Source organism: Podarcis gaigeae (assembly GCF_964106915.1).
Source record: "Podarcis gaigeae genome assembly, chromosome: 15".
In the NCBI taxonomy this organism is placed as follows: domain Eukaryota; kingdom Metazoa; phylum Chordata; class Lepidosauria; order Squamata; family Lacertidae; genus Podarcis; species Podarcis gaigeae.
In genome coordinates, this window is record NC_139692.1 from 32,446,849 (window position 1) to 32,468,910 (window position 22,062).

A 22,062-nucleotide genomic window follows, 5' to 3' on the forward strand; every position below is an offset into this window, starting at 1 on the left:
GGCAATCAGATACGGCATTATCAGATAACCTGGGTGTTATGTGTTGATGTTCTCACCCTGGCCACCAGGGGTATTGTGTATATAGTTTTCACTCAGGTCCACGTAAGTTAATTTAGGTGGAAAACCCTGGGGAATTGTTGTTACAATGTTGACAGCCGGCTGCCTATAAAAGTAGGCCGGCTGAGCTGTTCAGTTCAGTTCAGTTCCAGCTTACTATAAAGAACCACTTGGAGAAATCTCTGTGTCAACTGATATGTCCACCCACAACTTAATACTGGCAGACAGGAAAAACAACAACATTCAAATTTCTGTTGTAGACCACTTTTTCTGTGATGTAGGTATGATGTTTGTGGGGGGTGGTATTGGGTTACACCCCTTCTGTGATGTATGTTTCTGGGGGTAGTCTTGGACTCCAGGGCGGGCAATTTCAAATGTCTATACAGTATAAGGGCGGGAACACCTTTGTTCTGGGGCCTCCTCCGTCCTCCTGTGTGTGAGGGGAGCACCATGTTGCAATAGCTTTAATAAAGATCAAACTTACTAGCTGTTTGCTTCTCAATATTCACTGGTTGGCCTCTATTCTTTTCTCCGACCAATAGGAACCCACGTAAGGACTCTATATGGGCTCTTGGATACCCCATAAGGGGGAAAGGGCAGATTTTGTTTACAACAGCCTCTACTCACCCGCCCCAAACTAACTCTTACATTCGCCTGACTTAAACTTCCATTTGTCACAGCTGCAAGTCTGCAACTCAACAGGCTTGCCAGTTTGGGGGTTTTATGTCGGCTTAAAAAGGCTTCCTGCTAAAGGATTCTGGGAATTGCAGTTCAGCAAGGCTGTTGAAAATTCTGAACGTTTTTTTTGCCTCCTTCCTTCCCTCCCAGAACTACAGGTCCCAGAATTCCACGGGGAGTACATTAAGTCAGTAATATGGATTACAGGACAAGTTTAAGGTCTTGATATTGGTAACATTGAGAATGTCCTAAATTGTACACACTGGTCTGGATGCTTTGATCCTTGGGAGGAGATGGACTGTCATTTGTACTGTATGCTCCTAAGGTTCACTGGATGTCTGCTAAGCCTTTAGTGTGAAGGCATTCATTGTGGATTTCTATTTTTTTAAATTGTCTTATGGCCATGGTTTTAAGCTGATTTCATTTTATGTGAGTTATATCAGCCAGAAACGAACAACAAACAAAAACAATGAATTCTCTATTAAACTCAGTTCTGTTTTATTATGATACTAAATGAAAAGATTCTTAACACGATAAACTTCAGTGCACATGATTCTACATGAGAGGAGCAGGTAAAATATGACACCGACCTCCAGTTTCAGAGGAAGCCACCCAGTGACCTTCAATAGATGAATGGGAATTTGAACTCAGGACTGAGTTCTAACACCGTTCCGACACCCAGCTCTCTTGTTTTCTGCTTCAACACATGGGTGGCAGGGGGAGTCTCCCTGACACCCTTTTCTCTTTCTCCTCACCCAACAGCTTGCCAGCTCTTATCAGTGGGCTAAACGGATCGTTTGCAGAGAGCTTTTGGAACAAGGTCCAAGGAGACAGACCAGTCACTGCTGCAAGGAAGTGGTGGCTTCAGAAGGCTCCTGGCCCTTTGATAGCATCTAGCTCCCACTCTCCTTGAAATCAATGGAACCCTGGAATCACAACCTGCTGGGGTCCAAATCCGGCTTTCCTACGCATGCGCCCTGCCCTGCGCATTTAGACTGACATTCCTCTCAGGAGCTCTTGCAACCCAAGATGCAAATGTGCTTTGTGCGCAACTCCAGCTGGGTATCCCGAGAAGAAACGCCCATCGTCTCCAGAAACCTAGGGAAAGGAAAGCAAGAGAGCAGAAACCAGGGTTCAGTTCCGGGATTCATTGAAATGAATTACTGGACGAAACACCTCGAAATGTCCAGAGCTAGCCCCGGTCCATCTTTTCACGGTTCAAACAAGTTGTCTTTTGACGGCAGCCAGGCGAATAATGGCGAGATACTTAGAAGAATTTGGGAGGCTGCCTCTTCGACAAACTGGTACAATAAAATGCGGCAAACAGCGGCTGTGGGGAAATGCACAGATTAAATGAATAACTGGCATCTGGCAACACTCCAAGCCAAAGGCCAGGGAGAACAACTCTGTCTTACAGGCCCTGACTTAACCATGGTTCCTTGGCCCTTCCACATTTGGCTTACTCCAGCGAACAGATTTTGTCACCTTCGCTCTGTGTTTTGGAGAAGTGATTTCGCCTCCTCAGGCTGGGCTTCCAGATAAAGTCGGTACGGCGAGAGTGACTGGATATATCCTATTACGTCAGCAACGCTCAGGGGAATTTTATCGAAAATATCCGTCATCCTGGAAAGAAGCAGAAAGCTTTAGGAGATGTGTGGGGCTGAGTTGAGAGTACCGAAATCCTTTGACTACGGAAGTGGTGTCAATCATATGTATGTTTGCTCAGGAGAGTGTGGCTGTTCAACTTAGTGACTTTGACAGCATTGTTCTGGACTTCCCAATTTGTATTTGTTTAGTTACAAAAATATTTGTACGTTGCTGTGTCATAAAAATATATCAAAGCCGTTTACAGCAACAAAACCATGCAACTTACAAATTCAGCAAATTGGTAACAAAAAAGAAAGTTAAAAACAGGTATCATTTAACAACTGTGGATGCATTCTTAATAGTTTGCATACGCTTGGTGGAACAGAAATGTTTTTAGCAGGAGACTGAAAAGATTGGCATGGCTGGGTCCATTGTACAAAAGGGCCTGATCCACTCACCTCTTCTTCTCCTGAAATGGCAAAGAATCAAAGATTTCTTGGTAATCATTCTCAACTAATTTGATCTTTTCATTTCTAAAGGTGAGAAACTGGTCTTGGATCTGGAAGAGAGAGAGAGAGAGAGAGAGAGAGAGAGAGAGAGAGAAGGGGCGGCGGGGGGGGGGGAGCCACAGTCATTTCTTTTATGCTGGCAAAAATCTCACTGTTCAAAGCATGCTGCATAAAAAAGGATGCTGAGCTGTTAAAGGTGCAGAAATCCGGAATAGAAAAATGGTCAACATGCAGATGCTCCCTATATGGAAAGTCTAAAAGCATTGAGGGAAATGTGTTAGGTGTGGCAGCCTATAGAATAAAGTATTTCAAGACCCAGTATGTGCCCATTTGATGGCTGGGATCTGCAAAACTGGCCCTTTCACAAGTGTCACGTAACATTCATTCAGCACTTACAAGAAATCAATCTTTTATTGTGGCAGCACTTGGGAACTGCCTGCCCATTGACATATCTGGCTAAAAACATTTTCATTCCTGCATGCCTACTTAGGTTTTAGTTTGAAATGGTCAGTTTTATTTATTTTGTGTATATGTTTATAATGTTTTTTAAATTGGTGTTTCAAATTATAGTCAGACCTCGGTTCCCGAATGCCTCCGTTTTGGAATGTTTTGGCACCCAAACACCGAAAACCCGGAAGTAACTGCTCTGGTTTTTGAACGATTTTCAGAAGCCGAACATGCTACGCGGCTTGTTTTGGGTTTTCCTATAGTATTGAGGCTTCCGTTTTCTTTTTGGTTGTTGAATGTTTCAGAAGCCGAATGGTCTTCTGGAACGGATTATGGTCAACAGCCGAGGTTTGACTGTAATATTTTAGACTGCCTTGTAAACCACTTGGAGGTCTATTGTTTTATGTGGCGCATAGCTGTCAACTTACAGATTTGAAAATAAGAGACCAGCAGCCTCGAAAATAAGGGATCAGCAGCTAAAATAAGGGATTTTCCAGGCACAGGCATGTTCAACTTCTGAGCCCCTCTGAGACAAAGGCAGAAAGCCCAGCCAGAAGCCAAATGAAGCCTCAAGCGGTGGTTCCCACAGTGCAGCAACCCAGCAAAGGGGATGCAGCAAGGAAAACCACCGTAACCTCTCCGCTGGGAAGCGCTGAGCAAAGGCGAGTCCCCAGGCAACGTGGCCAACTTGATCAGCACCAGGCATGCAAGCTCTACCCCCCAGTCATTCTTAGACTCCTTATTGGGTGAGCAATGCAGCCAAGCAACACAGTTGGAGCCTCTTTCCTCCCGGGAAATTTTAAGGGACATCATCAATAAGGGACAGCAGCGGGACACGGCGCTGGGATAAGGGAGTTTCCCGCCAAATGAGGGAGGGCTGACAGCTACAATGTAGTGTGCGTGTATATATATGGAATATTTTAATTACTGAGCGGGGGTTACTAAAAGTGTTGAAAGTCATGGTGCTTTGTAGAAACTGGCTTTAAAAATATTACTGTAATAAACTAACAGAAAATAGCCACACAGTCACAAATCTTTCCGCATAAGGTAAAGGTAAAGGGACCCCTGACCATTAGGTGCAGTCGTGACTGACTCTGGGGTTGCGGCGCTCATCTCGCTTTATTGGCCAAGGGAGCCGGCGTACAGCTTCCGGGTCATGTGACCAGCATGACTAACCCGCTACTGGCAAACCAGAGCAGCGCACAGAAACGCCATTTACCTGCCCGTTGGAGCGGTACCTATTTATCCACTTGCACTTTGACGTGCTTTCGTACTGCTAGGTTGGCAGGAGCAACGGGAGCTCACCCCATCGCGGGGATTCAAACCACCGACCTTCTGATCGGCAAGTCCTAGGCTCTTTGGTTTAACCCACAGCCCCACAGGAAGGTCTTAAAACTCCTCCCAAAAACGTAAAGCAAGCTGACCATAAGAGCTTCTCATGGCAAAGATTTCAGAGGGTGGGATGAATTTTTCTTATCCCCTTCATGTCCTTGCCTAGGCCCTGAAATGATATTCTTTTCCATAGTGCCAGTGTTTTGCAGGAGGGATTAAAATGCATCCAGGACTTCTAGGTTTGCTCAATTAACCTAGACTGAAGGACTCTGCTGTCCTTCAGCAGGAAAGACACTTAAAAACAACAACCCCACAGACATTTGGGGATAGAAAACTGGCAGGGATGGCCCTGAGATTTTTGGTCTGAAGGTGGACCTCAGGTCCAAGGTCTGGGCAGGCAGGCCTGTGCAATGGACTGACGTCTCTGAAGATCTCTGTTAACTCGTCTGTACAATCTTTGTAACACAACTGCATGTGCTGGTTGTAGGAGCTGAAGACCACACAGCCTGACGGCTTGAGAACTCAGTCCACTTCCCTCAGAAAGCGAGGCCCGTCAAACCAGTGGACGGCCACAAACGCCGTGACCAGGTCCACAGAGCCGTCTTCGAAAGGGAGGTCTTCGGCAGGGCACACCCTGTGGGAGGAGATGACAAGGTGATTGTTCGGAGCCTGCTGGAAAAGTTGTTCGTTTATGGCTGATATAACTCATATAAAATGAAATCAGCTTAAAACCATGACCATAAGACAATTAAAAAAAATAGAAATCCACAATGAATGCCTTCACACTAAAGGCTTAGCAGACATCCAGTGAACCTTAGGAGCATACAGTACAAATGAGAGTCCATCTCCTCCCAAGGAACAAAGCATCCAGACTAGTGTGTACAAGTTAGGACATTCTCAATGTTACCAATAGCAAGTGGGAGGAGCAACAAGAGGAACAGCCATTTTAGATCTGGTCCTAACCAATGTTGATGACCTGGTTAGTGGGGTAGAAGTGGAAGGATCATTAGGCACGAGTGTTCATGCTCTTCTGAAGTTTACTATACAGTGGAAAGGAGCAGCCAAGCATACTAGGACTCAATTTCTTGACTTCAAGAAAGCCGACTTCAGAAAACTTAGGGAAGTGCTGGGTGAGATCCCAGGGACAGTAATACTAAAAGGAAAGGGAGTTAATGATGGCCGGGAGTTTGTTAAGAGGGAGATAGTAAAAGCACAATTTCAGGCAATACCAATGAGACGGAAACATGGAAGGTGCCTAAAGAAGGCAGGGTGGCTATCTAAAGAACTTTTAAATGAGTTAAGATTAAAAAAGGATGTGTACAAAAAATGGAAAAGGAGGGAAACCACCAAAGAGGAATTCAAACAAATAGCCAGCACGTGTAGACACAAAGTCAGAAAAGCTAAAGCACAGAATGAACTCAGGCTTGCTAGAGAGGCTAAAAGCAACAAAAAAGGCTTTTATGGGTATGTTTGTAGCAAAAGGAAGAACAAAGAAACAGTGGGGTCACTCAGAGGAGAAGATGGTGAAATGCAAACAGGGGACACAGAAAGGGCTGAACTCCTCAATGCCTTCTTTGCCTCAGTCTTCTCCAATAAAGAAAACAATGCCCGACCTGAAGAATTTGGAGCAAATGATTCAGCAGAGGAAACACAGCCCAGAATAACTAAGGAAATAGTACAAGGATACTTGGCTAGTTTAGATGTATTCAAGTCTCCAGGGCCAGATGAACTGCATCCAAGAGTATTAAAAGAACTGGCAGATGTGATCTCAGAACCACTGGCAGTCATCTTTGAGAATCCCTGGAGAACAGGCGAAGTCCCGGCAGACTGGAGGAGGGCAAATGTTGTCCCTATTTTCAAAAAGGGGAAAAGAGAGGACACAAATAATTACCGCCCAGTCAGTCTGACATCAATATCAGGGAAGATTCTGGAGCAGATCATTAAGCAAACAGTCTGTGAGCACCTAGAAAGGAATGCTGTGATCACCAATAGTCAGCATGGATTTCTGAAAAATAAGTCATGTCAGACTAACCTGATCTCGTTTTTTTGACAGAATTACAAGCCTGGTAGATAAAGGGAATGCAGTGGATGTAGCCTACCTTGATTTCAGCAAGGCATTTGACAAGGTGCCCCATGATATTCTTGTAAAGAAGCTGGTAAAATGCGGTCTTGACTATGCTACCACTCAGTGGATTTGTAACTGGCTGACTGACCGAACCCAAAGGGTGCTCATCAATGGTTCCTCTTCATCCTGGAGAAAAGTGACTAGTGGGGTGCCACAAGGTTCTGTCTTGGGCCCGGTCTTATTCAACATCTTTATCAACGACTTGGATGATGGCCTCAAGGGCATCCTGATCAAATTTGCAGATGACACCAAACTGGGAGGGGTGGCTAACACCCCAGAGGACAGGATCATACTTCAAAACGACCTTGACAGATTAGAGAACTGGGCCAAAACAAACAAGATGAATTTTAACAGGGAGAAATGTAAAGTATTGCACTTGAGCAAAAAAAATGAGAGGCACAAATACAAGATGGGTGACACCTGGCTTGAGAGCAGTACATGTGAAAAGGATCTAGGAGTCTTGGTTGACCACAAACTTGACATGAGCCAACAGTGTGACGCGGCAGCTAAAAAAGCCAATGCAATTCTGGGCTGCATCAATAGGAGTATAGCATCTAGATCAAGGGAAGTAATAGTGCCACTGTATTCTGCTCTGGTCAGACCTCACCTGGAGTACTGTGTCCAGTTCTGGGCACCACAGTTCAAGAAGGACACTGACAAACTGGAACGTGTCCAGAGGAGGGCAACCAAAATGGTCAAAGGCCTGGAAACGATGCCTTATGAGGAACGGCTAAGGGAGCTGGGCATGTTTAGCCTGGAGAAGAGGAGGTTAAGGGGTTATATGATAGCCATGCTCAAATATACAAAAGGATGTCACATAGAGGAGGGAGAAAGGTTGTTTTCTGCTGCTCCAGAGAAGCGGACACGGAGCAATGGATCCAAACTACAAGAAAGAAGGTTCCACCTAAACATCAGGAAGAACTTCCTGACAGTAAGAGCTGATCGACAGTAAGAGCTGCTGGAGGTCTTTAAGCAGAGGCTTGACGACCATATGTCAGGAGTGCTCTGATGGTGTTTCCTGCTTGGCAGGGGGTTGGACTTGATGGCCCTTGTGGTCTCTTCCAACTCTATGATTCTATGATTCTAAGACCTTAAACTTGTCCTGTAACCCATATTACTGACTTAATTTACTCCCCGTGGAATTCTGGGACCTGTAGTTCTGGGAGGGAAGGAAGGAGGCAAAATAACCTCCAGAATTTTCAACAGCCTTGCTGAACTGCAATTCCCAGAATCCTATAGCAGGAAGCCTTTTTAAGCCGACATAAAAACCCCAAACTGGCAAGCCTGTTTGGTTGCAGACTTGCAGCTGTGACAAATGGAAGTTTAAGTCAGGCGAATGTAAGCGTTAGTTTGGGGCGGGTGAGTAGAGGCTGTTGTAAACAAAATCTGCCCTTTTCCCCTTATGGGGTATCCAAGAGCCCATATTGTAGCACCCTGCTTGTGGTTAACGCTTAGCTGGAATGAAATATTCAACGCAGCAATAGAGAAATTAAAATAGTAATTTATTTGTCAGACAAATAAATGAGAGGCACAGTGGTATATGGTTACCAAGCTCTGGCCTGGCCTCCTGCCATTCTGGCCAGCACTTATATTTCCTTAATCCAGCCCCCTTGCTCCTCCTGTGGCTGCCTCTGTCCAATCAGCCTGGTTGAAATTCCTATTGGCTGTTTGCTAGAACCAATCACAAAAGATACACCCATTTCCTTTTGCCCTTTTATGGGAAACAAAAAGCTATATATTCTTCTATCTATAAATGACAAATAAGTAGTAATATATCTTACATGTGTCTCAACATGGAACCTTAATTACCAGCTCACCTCTTGCCCTCCTTGCCCTATTGCCTTCCAAAACAGATGGTTAATCTTAACTTTTTATCTTCAAGGATCTTGAGTTCACATCATCATTGAAAAATCTCCTTCTTTTGGAGGTCTCTAAACAAAGGCCTGACAACCATATGTGTGCTCTAATGATGTTTCCTGCTTGGCAGGGGGGCTGGGCTGGTGGCTGATGGCCCCTGTGATCTCTTCCAACTATATGAAATAAGAATCTAGCATAAGAATTTAACATTTCTTAGTTTCTAAATCCTTTGCATAATTACATTTAAGCCAATATATTTAATACATAACATAAATAACCTTTTAAAAGGAAAAGAAATCTTAAAAGGATCTCAGTTTAAGAAAGAAACAACTTTAGAAAAAGACTTCCCAAAATACTCTCTCCCTTTCTGCCAGCTATTTGCTCTTGGCCTTTTAACCTTAGGAAAATATGGCTCAAGTTTAATGGGAGGCACATGGTTTTATTTTACTATTTACCAACTCTTACAGCTTAATTGTACTTTGCAACATGCAAGGTCAGTGTCCACTCTCAGCCTGTAATTCCCTTTATACGACTTTGAGAATTGTTTTCTGCTATAAATCAGAAGGCCCCCTTGTCTAGGAGGAAAAACATTGTCAAGGTTCTTAGGCAGCTGGTCTTCTGCCTGGCATAAACATTTGAAAATCTTTAGGCTCATTTTAAAATACAGGCCCTGATCAAAAAATATAAGCTTTGATAAAAAATGCAGGCTTATGATTAGATGCCTCAATATAGAGTCCTTACGTGGGTTCCTATTGGTAGGTGAAAATAACAGAGGCCAACCAGAAAATATTGAGAAGCAAAGCAGCTAGTAAGCATGATCTTTATCCTAACGGGGTGCTCCCTTCACACACAGGAAAGGAGGAGGACCCTGAACAAAGGTGTGCTTGCCCTTATATAGACATTTTGAATTCCCTGCCCTGGAGCTCAAGACCACCCCTCCATACATCATACATACATCACAGAAGGGGTGTAACCCAAGAACAACCCCCACAAACATCATACCTACACCACAAAAAAGGTGGTCTACAACAGAAATTTGAATGTTGTTGTTTTTCCTGTCTGCCAGTATTAAGTTGTGGGTGGACATAGCAGTTGACACAGAGATTTCTCCAAGTGGTTCTTTATAGTAAGCTGGAACTGAACTGAACTGAACAGCTCAGTCGGCCTGCTTTTATAGGCAGCCGGCTGTCCACATTGTAACAACAAAACCCCAGGGTTTTCCACCTAAATTAACTTACCTGGACCTGAGTGAAAACTATATACACAATACCCCTGGTGGCCAGGGTGAGAACATCAATACATAACACCCAGGTTATCTGATAATGCCTTATCTGATTGCCTGATTACATTTAAAAGCGCTACAATAAATTAGGTCCCTGTTAAAACATTTAAAAACACACAAAGGCAGACCAGTGTCCCTAGGAACATGCAGAAGTTGCAAGCTGTGCTCCATGAAAGCATGGCCACTCCTCTGAGGACAGGGCTCATGCTGCTATTGATCAAAAATACAGTTTATCCCCACAGGAGAACCTACAGGGTGTGATCTTCTCATACCTGGAAGAAAAGCTAAGAAGATAATAGAATGTGTCAGTCTGAACTTCCAAGAAGTTGCAAGATGTGCTCCATGAAAGCATGGCCACTCCTCTGATTGAGGACAGGGCTCATGCTGCTATTGATCAAAAATACAGTTTATCCCCACAGGAGAACCTACAGGGTGTGATCTTCTCATACCTGGAAGAAAAGATAAGAACATAATAGTGTGTGTCAGTCTGAACTTGCAAGAGGTTGCAAGATGTGCTCCATGAAACACGGCCACTCCTCTGTTGGAGGAGAGGCTCACGCTGCTATTTATCGAAAATACAGGTTTTCCCTGCAGGAGAACCTGCAGGGCGTAATAGTGTGTGTGTCTGAACTTATACAATTGTGTCTAAACAATTGGATACTAGTTCCTCCCCTTTAAATGCCCAAGGGCTTAAAAAGATGATAAGAAATGACTCTGTTAACAACTCACCAACTCAAACTATGGATGAAGTGAGGTCCTGTCAAGTCTTGCAAACGAACCAGATAATGCTTGAGATTCACCAATACACTCATAGGTGGATGAACCGCAGACAAATTACTATGTCCTTATCTCAGCTCCTGAATTACCATTACCGAAATGTAGATCTAGAAAATTTCCACTTCCTGCCTACCTTGAGAAACACCATGCGCCTATTTATGACCTTTAGGTCATCAACCCTCCCATATCGACTCATGGAGATAAAGGATACCCTATGGTGGTTCCATTCTCTCCGCCCAGTGAGGGTATTTAAGGACGAAACAAGGAGGCAATTGGTCCCTTGCATAGAGTCAAAGCTAATGCGGATAAAGGAAACCAAGCTCAACACTAGAAATACTAATTGCCCGAAGGAAGAAAAGAACTCTGTAAGCCTAGAATTACAAGACCTGAAGAAGAGGCTAATGAGTATAAAGACTGAGATTTCTACCCAAAATATAAGGACAGTAGAGCCTAGAGCACAATATTTAAAGACGTCCAACAGCTCTTTATCCCATCGAAAGACATCAGTGCAACTCCCTGTTCCCTTTTCAAACGACACCAAATTAGATGAGGAATTTGGCGCCTCCGACATTTCCATGCCAACAACACATAAAGAACTCTATGTTGCTGACAATCTGGAGATATCCAGCACCAAATCTACATCTGGACCTTTGCCTAATGTTCCAAAAACTTATCAGAATGATCAGCCTTCTCTACTGTACTCCTGGCGAGACAGGATTGACAGATCTTCCGAATTTGAATCTGGCTCTTTGTTGGCCAGTGATCCACATTTTATAACACATACCTCATTAATACTTCCACAGCCACAGATAGAACCAATAATCCTCCAATTAACCCAGGAGGGAAAGGGGGATTGACAGTTAATGAAACACCATGGGACTGTCCCCCCCACTTGGGGTGCGGTTGGTTGGGTTTTATCTTCTAGGGATACTTACCCTATCAGACCTCCACCTCTTTCCCATACCATTTTGACCCATGAGTCCTGGCCCAAGGATGACTTGTTATTGAGGGGATGTTACCCATCTATTGGGGAGGCTAGTATGGGATCTGGGATTTCCACAATTGAAGGGCTAGGGAGGAATGGCGGTGGGGCTAGATATCTCTATCGGCGAAGGGTTTCGAGATGCAGTGATCCTCGTACCCCTTCCAATCTACGCCCCATCCCAAGGCATGAGGGTAGGAAGAGCAAGGATTACACACCTCCGACATTGGTGCTGTGCAATGCCAGGTCCATAGGCAACAAAACCGCCACCATGCGTGACTTTTTTGTCTCACAGGGGACTGACCTGGCTTGCGTGACGGAGACCTGGGTACGGGAAGGCGAAGTAGTCTCCCTACATGAGATAACACCCCCAGGTTTCTCTATCCTCCATCAATCGCGGACTGTGAGTCGGGGGGGGGGAGGAGTAGCGTTGTTATTCCGGGAGGATTGCTCTTTCAGAGCTCTGCCATCACCGGCGATCTCCGGCATTGAATGTGTTGGTCTCGTGTGGGGCACCAAGGAGAGCTTGGCTGTCTGGCTGGTGTACCGACCACCCAGCACACCTGCAGCCACCCTGTCAGACCTGCTGGAGGTGGTGGCAGGCTGGGCCTTGGAGTTCCCAAACCTACTGGTTTTGGGAGACTTCAATGTCCATGCCGATGCCGCTCCCTCCTCACAGGCTCTGGACCTAGTGACTTCCATGGCAACACTAGGGCTCTCCCAGGTTGTTTTGGGCCCTACCCATCAAGCAGGCCACATGCTGGATCTGATCTTTGGGGCTGGCATAGATGTGATCATGCTCCCTGCTGTGGAAGTGCCATGGTCTGATCACTACGCTCTGAAAGCCAAGATTGACTTCCCGCTCCTCCCTGGCTCGGGTGGCGAACCTATTTGGGCTCGTCCGCGAAAACTGATGGATCCTGATAGATTCCGACAAGCCTTGCGGAACCCTGCTCCTCCTGGCGACTCATTAGATGACCTTGTTGAGGACTGGAATAACCGTCTCTTGGCAGCCATTGATGAGATCGCACCTAAGCGCCCTCTGCGACCCCGTCGAAACCGGGCCCCTTGGTTTACTGAGGAGCTCCGGAAAATGAAGCGGGATCTCAGGCGGCTAGAGCGAGTATGGCGACGGACTCGTGACGGAGCCTCAAGAACATCTTATAGGACGCTTATGAAAGCCTATGAGATGGCTATGAAAGCTGCTAAGAAATCTTACTTTGCAGTTTCCATTGCATCCGCTAGCTCTCGCCCGGCACAACTTTTTAGAATAATTAGGTCAATAACGTCCTTAGGAGGACAATCAAATTTAAGCACAAATTCGACCCACAGCTGTGAGGCATTCGCGAGTTTTTTTGCGGATAAAGTCCTATTGCTCCGCCGTGACCTCCCTGCCAATTTAGATACAGTGACTGAACTGGAGGCCCCTCAAATGACTTCAGGTCCAGTGTTGGACCATTTCGATCGGATACTCCCTACTGATGTGGATAGATTCCTCCAAGTTAGTAGGCCCACCACCTGCCTCCTTGATCCGTGCCCGTCTTGGCTGATTAGGGAGTGTCCAGATGTTGCGCGGACCCCTCTGGTTGAAATTATCAATTTGTCCCTTCCCAGGGGAACTGAAGGAGGCAGTGGTGTGTCCACTCTTAAAAAAAAACTTCATTAGATCCCTTAGACCTATCCAATTACCGCCCAGTTTCAAATCTTCCATACCTGGGTAAGGTAATTGAGAGAGCGGTTGCTGAGCAGCTTGGTAGGTTTCTGGAGGAAACATCGGCATTAGATCCATTTCAGTCCGGTTTCCGTCCTGGTTTTGGGACGGAGACGGCTCTGGTTGCCTTAACAGACGATCTCCGTAGACAACTGGATCGAGGCGGGTCAGGACTGCTGATCCTTTTAGATTTGTCAGCAGCCTTTGACATGGTCGATCATGATCTTCTGGACCACCGCCTCGCAGACGTGGGGATACAGGGCATAGCCCGTAACTGGTTGTGCTCTTTTATCTCTGGTCGGGGACAGAGGGTGGCACTAGGGAGGGAAATGTCGTCGCGCCACTCCTTGGTGTGTGGAGTGCCGCAGGGCGCAATTCTCTCCCCGATGCTTTTTAACATCTTTATGCGCCCCCTTGCCCAGATTATCCGGAGCTTTGGGCTGGGCTGTCACCAATATGCTGATGACACTCAGCTCTATCTGCTGATGGATGGCCACACCGACTCGGCCCCAAACACATTGACCAGATGCTTGGAAGCTGTGGCTGGATGGTTTCGTGGGAGCCGATTGAAACTAAATCCTTCGAAGACAGAGGTCCTATGGCTAGGTCGGGATGGCATGGGGATGAGGGACCAACTCCCTTCTCTTGCGGGGGCCCAATTAGTGCCATTGCCTTCCGTTAAGAGTTTGGGTGTAATCCTTGATGCCTCCCTTTCCATGGAGGCGCAGGTTACAGCAACAGCCAAGGCGACATTTTTCCACCTTTGCCGCATCAAGCAGTTGGTCCCTTACCTTTCCCGCCCTGACTTGGCCACAGTGATCCATGCGACGGTCATCTCCAGGCTTGACTACTGTAATTCGCTCTACGCGGGGCTGCCCTTGAAGCTGTCCCAGAAACTCCAGCGGGTACAGAATGCTGCAGCGAGGCTCCTCACGGGGTCTCTGCCATGGGAGCATATTCACCCAGTGCTTTTCAAGCTGCACTGGCTCCCGGTGGAGTACAGGGTCAGATTTAAGGTGCTGCTTTTGACCTTTAAAGCCCTTCACGGCCTAGGACCCTCGTACCTCCGGGACCGCCTCTCCTGGTATGCCCCACGGAGAGCCTCAAGGTCCATAAATAACAACACCCTAGTGGTCCCGGGCCCTAAGGAAGTTAGATTGGCTTCAACCAGAGCCAGGGCCTTTTCAACTCTGGCTCCGGCCTGGTGGAACGCTCTGCCTCATGAGACCAGGGCCCTGCAGGATCTGATTTCTTTCCGCAGGGCCTGTAAGACAGAGTTGTTCCGTCTGGCCTTTGGCTTGGAGCCAGTTTGATTCCCTCCCTCCCCCCCCCTCTTTTTTCCCCTTCTTTTCCTTCTCCTCCTGCGATGAGGCTACATTTTAATATTTTAATGTTCCATCATTTTAATTGTTGTGTTTTATTTTTGTTTTTAAGTTTGTAATCATTCATCTTGTTTTTATTATTGCTTGTAAGCCGCTCTGAGCCCGGCCTTAGCTGGGGAGGGCAGGGTATAAATAAAAAATTATTATTATTATTATTATTATACCTGTAGATCATTGCATTTGTACAGTTGGCATAATTTTATATAAAAGGAGAGCTCCATTATGAACTTTCTTGACTCTGATACTAATCTTTATCCTGAAAATGTCCTGGAAGGCTTCCTGGCCTTCTTAATACTTTAGGAAAAAAATAGCATGGTAAATGATTCCTCTAGAAGACCCTTTCCATAACCTAACATTGGTATATAACAGTACAGGAACTGCAAAACTAGCCCCCCCCTTATGTGGGGGTTGTGTTATTATCCCCACGTAAGTGAAAATGTGCAAAGTGGGGAGCACCCTCAAAAAAAACCTCTGAATGCCTGCTTTCCCCTCCAGCTCTCTTCCTCTCTCTCCAATCCAGACCAAAATATCTGGAGTTGAAGCTCTGGGGGCTGGACGGAGGTTGTGAGGAAAAGCGGCGGCAGAGGCGGCGCTACCTCCTGCGTCAGCCGCTAGACGAGGAGGCTGAGCAGCCTGAAAGAAGGCCCTGCTGCGCCTCTGTCCTTTCTAACTCTACGATTCTACAGTGTCACTTTGCTTCCCAAAGTAAACATTCTGTCTCTTTCATTTCTTGTAAAAAACCAATCTTTCGTTATTCCTTTTCTGTGAAAACTTCTAGCAGGCATAAGGCTAAGGGTAAACACATATTCATAACAAGCAAGCATTAGAACTCTAGCAAAAGGTCTTACGCCTCTTGGTAGTGTCCCTAGGTAGTAACAAGGGGGTGGTAGTGATATAAGAAGGCCAACTCCCCGTCAAAGGAATGCAGTATCCCTGAAGTCCATTACGGGTCAGAGAAGAACAAGTGAAGGCAGGAACCAACTGAATGAAGCAGTTTTCTATTGCGACACAGTTACCATCACCCCACCGTGCAAGGAGGCGAGAGGGAACCCAGAACAAAGGTGTGTCACAACTTTACAAATTGCCCAACTCCTTAGCCAAAGACCACCCCAAAAGCATCACATGCAAGTCACGAATTGGGTTGTAAAAGTAAATCAGATCATGTTCAGAGCTCAGGTTTCTGCAACCACCACTCCCCAGGCTCCGAATCTTCTTCCCTTGGGGGCTACCCAGCTGGTTCCTCCACCATTCTTCTGTGTCCAAGCAGCCCATAACATTTTGTGTTAATTCACGGCTGGTTTCACTGTGTTCGAGTGAAAACTGCTCATGTATCAGACCTAGATGGGTACAGTGGTACCTTGGGTTAAGAACTTAATTCGTTCCGGAGGTCCATTCTTAACCTGAAACTGTTCTTAACCTGAAGCATCACTTTAGCTAATGGGGCCTCCTGCTGCCACTGCACCGCCGGAACCCGATTTATGTTCTTATCCTGAAGCAAAGTTCTTAACCTGAAGCACTATTTCTGGGTTAGCGGAGTCTGTAACCTGAAGCGTATGTAACCTGAGGTACCACTGTACGGCCTTGGGTAAGTCCCTCACGTGTCCCTCACGATGTTGTTCCTTTGACTACAACTCCCATCCATGCTAACTACTGGCCATGCTGGCTGCGGAGGACGGGGGGGGGGGCTGTACTGTCTCAACAACATTGGGGTGGATGGGTGCAGGATCACAGGTTCCCTAAAAGGTAAAGGTAAAGGGACCCCTGACCATTAGGTCCAGTCGTGGCCGACTCTGGGGTTGCGGTGCTCATCTCGCTTTATTGGCCAAAGGAGCCGGCGTACAGCTTCCGGGTCATGTGGCCAGCATGACTAAGCCGCTTCTGGCGAACCAGAGCAGCACACGGAAACGCCGTTTACCAACCTGGATGGATTTATTTTAGATTTCTAAACCGGCCTCCATCAAAAGAGATGGTTTATAGATCAGAACGATTAAAGCCACAAATTACATAACAAGCATTAAAATAGAAAACCAAACCACAGAAAACCACCATCAGGTGATGCCATTTAACACAGGCCTCATTTGCACAATACATTTGCAATGGTACCGCATTAAACAGTCATGGCTTCCCCCGAAGAATTCTGGGAGCTGTAGTTTGTAGAGGGTGCTGAGTTGTTAGGAGAGACCCCTATTCCCCTCACAGACCTACAATTCCCAGAGTACCCTGTGAAAAAGGATTGACCTGGGAACGTCATTCCCTTCTGTAAATCCATGAATGTCCAGTGAAATAGGGACACTTGATAGGTATGGAGTGGTATATCTGAGAGTGAGAGAGGGATCTTTCTTCACAACTCTCAGCCACCCTTAACAAATGATGGCTCCCAGAATCCTCTGGGGGAACCCTTGACTATTTAAAGTGGTATGATAGCGCTTTAAATGTATGGTGTGAACAAGTTAAATAGAATAATGTAATGATTTTTTAAATATACTTTCATATTTTAATGCTTATTATCTAATTTGTGGAGTAATTGGAAGTATCTGTGTGCACAAACATCAGAACATAAGGAAAGCCTGCTGGATCAGGCCTAGGGCCCGTCTAGTCCAGCATCCTGTTCTCACAATGGCCTACCAGATTCCTGGAGGAAGTCCACAAGCAGGATTTGAGCAAAATAGCTTCCCTCCTGCGGCTTCCGGTAGTCAGAAAAACTGGCCTTCACTCTGCCCACCTTGTAGGTCCAGCAGAGGCATCGTGGCTAGTAGCCACTGTGAAATATACTCAGAGTTGCAAAGTGATTTCATGCTCTTTATTCAGCTCATAGTGGTGAGGAGGAATGAATGAAAGTCCCCTCAATGTATCTGCTTTATATACATTATTTACACAATGGGCTGCACATGATTGGCTAATTCTGGAATTCTACTGTAAGCCAACCAGGTTGTGGATTCACTTCTATCTGGAGCATGATTGGGTGGTTCCTGCCAACCAATCATACTGCTGCATTGTTCTAGGACCAATCAGACTGCTACATTCTGAATCCTATTGTTCTAGGACCAATCAGACTGCTGCAGTTTGGTTCCTATTGTTCTAGGACCAATCAGACTGCTGCAGTTTGGATCCTATTCAACTCAGTACATAACACACTGATAGGCCTCTTCCTTAATTTCTCTAGTCTTCGTTTAAAGCCTTCCAAGTTGGTGGCCGTCCCTGCCTCATGTGGAAGGGAGTTCCATAGTTTAAACATGCGCTGCATGAAGCTGTGTTTTCTTTCTTTGGTCCTGAATATTCCAACATTCAGCTTCAAGAATTCTAGTGTGATGGGAGAGGGAGGAAAACGTCTTCCTGCCCGCTTTCTCTCGGCCATACACGTGTGAGGTCAGCTCCTACTTACAGATAAGAGACATTGGGCGGTTGTGGAGCTCTCCTGGCCTCCTCGATCTGAGCTTCACTGATGTCTGTCCCGACCACCTTCTCAAAATGTTTTGCCAGCATCCGAGTGCTTTGGCCCGAGCCACAACCCACGTCGACTGCCAGCTGCCCGGGGCTCACCCTCTGAGAAAAGATAGCGACACATCTCAGAAATGCATCACCAGGTCATTGTCAGCAAGGCTAGCACCTCAAAGTGCAAGTAGATAAATAGGTACTGCAATGGCGGGAAGGTAAATGGCATTTCCGTGCGCTGCTCTGGTTTGCCAGTAGCGGGTTGGTCATGCTGGCCACATGACCTGGACGTTGTACACCGGCTCCCTCGACCAATAAATCAAGATGAGTGCCGCAACCCCAGAGTCGGCCACGACTGGACCTAATGGTCAGGGGTCCCTTTACCTTTACCTTTTAGGGAACCTGTGATCCTGCACCCATCCACCCCAATGTTGTTGAGACAGTACAGCCCCCCCCCATCCTCCGCGGCCAGCATGGCCAGTAGTTAGCATGGATGGGAGTTGTAGTCAAAGGAACAGCATCGTGAGGGACACGGCTTTCCCACTCCTGACTTACCCAAGGCCGTACAGTGGTACCTCGGGTTACATACGCTTCAGGTTACATACGCTTCAGGTTACAGACTCCGCTAACCCAGAAATGGTGCTTCAGGTTAAGAACTTTGCTTCAGGATAAGAACAGAAATCGGGCTCCGGCAGCGCAGCGGCAGCAGGAGGCCCCATTAGCTAAAGTGACGCTTCAGGTTAAGAACAGTTTCAGGTTAAGAACGGACCTCCGGAACAAATTACGTTCTTAACCCGAGGTACCACTGTACCCATCTAGGTCCGATACATGAGCAGTTTTCACTCGAACACAGTGAAACCAGCCGTGAATTAACACAAAATGTCATGGGCTGCTTGGACACAGAAAAATGGCGGGAGGAACTAGCTGGGTAAAAGCCAACTCCATTTTCTTCTTATATCACTGCCGCCCCCTTGTTACTACCTAGGCACAGTACCAAGAGGTCTAAGACCTTTTGCTAGAGTTCTGTTTGTCTGTTATGAATATGTATTTACCCTTAGCCTTATGCCTGCTAGAAGTTTTCACAGAAAAGGAATAACGAAAGATTGTTTTTTTACAAGAAATGAAAGAGACAGAATATTTACTTCGGGAAGCAAAGTGACATGGTAGAATCGTAGAGTTAGAAAGGATAGAGGTGCAGCAGGGCCTTATTTTAGGCTGCTCAGCCTCTTCGTCTAGCAGCTGATGCAGGAGGAAGCGCTTTTCCTCACAACCTCCGTCCAGCCCCCAGAGCTTCAACTCCAGATACTTTGGTCTGGATTGGAGAGAGAGGAAGAGAGCTGGAGGAGAAAGCAGGCATTCAGAGGTTTTTTTCGAGGGTGCTCCCCACTTTGCACATTTTCACATATGTGTGTGGGGGGGGGGGCCCAGAACACTACTCCCACATAAGGGAGGGGGAGTTTTTCAGTGCCTGTACTGTTATATACCAATGTTAGGTTATGGAAAGGGTCTTCTAGGGGAATCATTTACCATGCTAATTTTTTCCTCAAGTATTAAGAAGGCGAGGAAGCTTTCCAGGACATCTTCAGGATAAAGATTAGTATCAGAGTCAAGAAAGTTCATAATGGAGCTCTCCTTTTATATAAAATTATGTCAACTGGTATAAGTTCAGACTGACACACACTATTATGTTCTTACCTTTTCTTCCAGGTACGAGAAGATCACGCCCTGTAGGTTCTCCTGCGGGGAAAACCTGTATTTTTGATAAATAGCAGCGTGAGCCCTGTCCTCAAACAGACGAGTGGCCATGGTGTCATGGAGCACAGCTTGCAACTTCTGCAAGTTCCTAGGGATACTGGTCTGCCTTTGTGCGTTTTTAAATGTTTTAACAGTGAAGTAATTTATTGTAGCGCTTTTAAATGTTGAACAGAGAAGGAATGTCCCCGTTTTCCTGTAGCGTCGTGAACTTTGGCACCGGAAAGAAGCCTGCCTCTTTCAGAATGCTGACTGTGCAATGCTAATTATTTCTCAGGCTTGCTTTTTTACAGCCAAGAAGCAAAGGATTCAGCTCTGAAATCCCTCTAGGGCAGCCTTGTAATAAAAAAATTAAGGTCTTATATATATAATAAAGGTAAAGGTAAAGGTACCCCTGCCCGTACGGGCCAGTCTTGACAGACTCTGAGGTTGTGCGCCCATCTCACTTAAGAGGCCAGGGGCCAGCGCTGTCCGGAGACACTTCCGGGTCACGTGGCCAGCGTGACAAAGCTGCATCTGGTGAGCCAGCGCAGCACACGGAAACGCTGTTTACCTTCCCGCCAGTAAGCGGTCCCTATTTATCTACTTGCACCTGGGGGTGCTTTCGAACTGCTAGGTTGGCAGGCGCTGGGACCGAGCAACGAGAGCGCACCCCGCCGCGGGGATTCGAACCACCGACCTTTCGATCGGCAAGCCCTATAAATGTTCATAAATGTACCAACCAAGCACATACATAGATATGTGGACCACATTTCTGGAGCAGCACAGGAAGACCGTCCTGAAACCATTTTGACTCTCAAAGTGACGAAATGTTTTCTCTGCGAGGAGGGAGGGGGTGAGGGAACCTTCCCTTTGTCTCAGGAATTGGGAAATCACCATCTCAAAGGAATGGGCAGACCACCAGAAAAGGCAATCAGATAAGGCATTATCAGATAACTTGGGTGTTATGTGTTGATGTTCTCACCCTGGCCACCAGGGGTATTGTGTATATAGTTTTCACTCAGGTCCAGGTAAGTTAATTTAGGCGGAAAACCTTGGGGAATTGATGTTACAATGTTGACAGCCGGCTGCCTATAAAAGTAGGCCAGCTGAGCTGTCCAGTTCAGTTCAGTTCAGTTCAGTTCAGTTCAGTTCAGTTCCAGCTTATTAAGAACCACTTGGAGAAATCTGTGTCGACCGCTATGTCCACCCACAACTTAATACTGGCAGACAGGAAAAACAACAGCATTCAAATTTCTGTTGTAGACCACCTTTTCTGTGATGCAGGTTTGATGTTTGTGGGGGGTGGTCCGGGGTTACACCCCTTCTGTGATGTATGTATGATGTATGGAGGGGTGGTCTTGAGCTCCAGGGCAGGGAATTTAAAATGTCTATGTAGTATAAGGGCAGGCACACCTTTGTTCTTGGTCCTCCTCCGTCCTCCTGCGTGTGACGGGAGCACCCTGTTGCAACAGCTTTAATGGTTTTATTAGATTTTAGGTCAAAGCAATAATTTACTGTGGGAACTAATTGCCCTTATAAAATTAACAAATGATAAAGTGATTCAAGTTCACACACACACACACACAAAATACTGAGTCTCTCTGTCCAGAAACAGCATTCCTCCTTTATCCCATCTCCACTGTCATAATTAAAAATACATGGTTTTAATTAGTTTGTATCCCTGATAAGAAGAAGCAGTAGGGCCAACTTCTGTATTTGGTTACCTAGCAAGATAATGTTTAATAGATACATTTATGCTTGTGATATAGCCACATATAATGCTTTTAACTAGACAGCATCCTAAAAAGCAGAGACACTACCTTGCCAACAAAGGTCCATATAGTTAAAGCTATGGTTTTCCCAGTAGATGTATGGAAGTGAGAGCTGGACCGTAAAGAAGGCTGATCGCCGAAGAATTGATGCTTTTGAATTATGGTGCTGGAGGAGACTCTTGAGTCTCATGGACTGCAAGAAGATCAAACCTATCTATTCTGAAGGAAATCAGCCCTGAGTGCTCACTAGAAGGACAGATCCTGAAGCTGAGGCTCCAATCCTTTGGCCACCTCATGAGAAGAGAAGACTCCCTGGAAAAGACCCTGATTTTGGGAAAGATGGAGGGCACAAGGAGAAGGGGATGACAGAGGACGAGATGGTTGGACAGTGTTCTTGA

General features: G+C 46.1%; 1 pseudogene across 1 annotated transcript; it reads right to left on the bottom strand.

Annotated features, from left to right (window-relative positions):
- Positions 1 to 1,684: 1,684 nt before the first annotated feature.
- Positions 1,685 to 20,255, bottom strand: LOC310832664 (putative methyltransferase; annotated as a pseudogene). The gene is made up of 6 exons (XR_014568613.1): positions 19,854 to 20,255; positions 18,109 to 18,269; positions 5,031 to 5,244; positions 2,781 to 2,881; positions 2,221 to 2,358; positions 1,685 to 1,833 (listed from the first exon to the last, which is right to left on the bottom strand). The product of XR_014568613.1 is annotated as a putative methyltransferase (transcript).
- Positions 20,256 to 22,062: the final 1,807 nt, after the last annotated feature.